The sequence below is a fragment of the Myotis davidii genome, unplaced genomic scaffold, assembly GCF_000327345.1.
Source record: "Myotis davidii unplaced genomic scaffold, ASM32734v1 scaffold328, whole genome shotgun sequence".
NCBI classification, from domain to species: domain Eukaryota; kingdom Metazoa; phylum Chordata; class Mammalia; order Chiroptera; family Vespertilionidae; genus Myotis; species Myotis davidii.
Genome location: NW_006300373.1, coordinates 2,660,556 through 2,662,266, shown reverse-complemented (window position 1 = coordinate 2,662,266; position 1,711 = coordinate 2,660,556). Strand labels below are relative to the sequence as shown.

General features: G+C 56.5%; 1 long non-coding RNA gene across 1 annotated transcript; it reads left to right on the top strand.

Moving 5' to 3' along the window:
• The first annotated feature begins 6 nt into the window (after positions 1-6).
• Positions 7-984, top strand: LOC102762989. Its single transcript, XR_436355.2, has 2 exons — positions 7-138; positions 544-984. It is a non-coding gene; the product is annotated as an uncharacterized LOC102762989 (long non-coding RNA).
• Positions 985-1,711: the final 727 nt, after the last annotated feature.

Sequence of the window (1,711 nt, the reverse complement as noted above, 5' to 3'; positions counted from 1 at the left end):
GCCTCCCGCGGCCACCCCTGGGTGCCGGCGCAGAGCTCTGAAGGCCTCCTTTCCCTCCCCGCTGCCCTTAGATCGTTGCAGTGCCTTGGAAGTGGAGAAAAAGTTACTCAAGACCGCCTTCCAGCCCGTGCCCAGGCGGTAAGAGACCCCGAGGGGCGGGGGTTGGGGGAGGTTGGGAAAGCAGGCTGGCAAGAAAAGCAAAGGACTGGTGCGAAGTCCGGCTTTTGCCCCCGGGGTTGACGCAGCTGGGAAACGCTTTTAAAAGGGGACGAAATACACCCTCAGTTGTCCCCGAGGGCAAGGGCGCAGAGATGGCCCCACAACCCTACCCCAGTCCAAGCACTTCCAGCCCCGGACCTCAAGTCCTGAGCCTCCCACCCACCTCCCAGTCAAATGGGAGGACCCACATCTACTGCTGACATCATTTTACACGGTGACACGGCCCGCTCCGGCCCCAGCCCAGACCATGGTGTCACCCAGCCCTAGGCCGCGGGGGTGCCCCTCGCTCCCCAGGCCTTTGCTACCACTGCCTCTCTCTTCCAGGCCCCAGAACCACCTGGACGCCGCGCTGGTCTTGTCCGCCCTCTCCTCCTCTTAGTTCTTTTTTTTTTAATTTTTTAATCGTTGTAATAATTGTAAAAAAACAAAGTAATCGCTCTGTATAGTTATGACTTGTAAGCATGTCTGTGTATGAATACCTAAAAAAAAAAAAAAGAAAACTAAACCAAAAAAAAAAAAAGAAATAAAAAAAATACAACAAGTCCCCCGGGTGGAGTCTCCCCAAGTCGCTTCTGTCCCCCACATTAGCCGAGCTTGGGAGATGGGTGTGCGAGGCTGGTTGTGGGGAGTGGCGTTTCGGAGAGAATCAGCGTGTCTGACTTGTTTGTATATATTCCTTAGACATGTACATATGTGCGAACCAAATTGTACAAGAAAGTATCTATTTTTGGCTAAATAAATGAGCTGTTGCCACTTTGACTATAACCGTCTGTCTGCCTCCAGAGGGGTCTGTTTGCTGTTCGTTGCTCTGTTTTCTTTCCCCCCATCCCCCCACCCCTATCCCCACCCCCGTTTAAAGAGCCATTGGAATCCGCAGAAAAGACCCAGAGAGAGGAGTCTGCACCCTGTGATGAGAGGAGAGCAGAGGTTGAGTTGGAGGCGAAGGCAGAGGTAGGTGGAGGTGCACACGCGGTGAAGCTGGGGGCGCTGCTGGAGAAGCCCCTGGGGCTCCGGAGAGAAGGGGCCCAGGAGACAGGTGGGCAACCAGGGCAACGGGTAACTGGGTCCAACCCGCTGGTCCTCGCACCCAACTGCGGGGTCTTGGGGGGGAGGTCCTCTGATGACTTAGAGCAGGGTGTGGACACAGGGGTTAGGTTGGGAGGTGCTCGCTCTACCTGCGCCCCCGTTCTTAGGAACAATTGAGGTTGATTCATTCTTAGATAAGAGGCGGTGCAAGCGCAGCTTCAAGCCCCCTTCCAACCACAGTGCACCCCCAGAGGCCTTATAGAAGGAGTGTGTTGCGGGGGGGAGAGGGAGAGGGTATGGAGGAGCCTAGGGGAGAGCCTTTCCTCCTCCCGGTGACTGTGTCCAGTCCGAATTGAGAGTTGGGGGCCTGGAGGGCCTGGCGGCATCTGTGCGTCTTGGCGCCCCAGTGGGTTTCCCAGGTGCCCTGCAAGGGCAGCCTTGGGAGGTCAGGGCGCAGTGGGGGTGA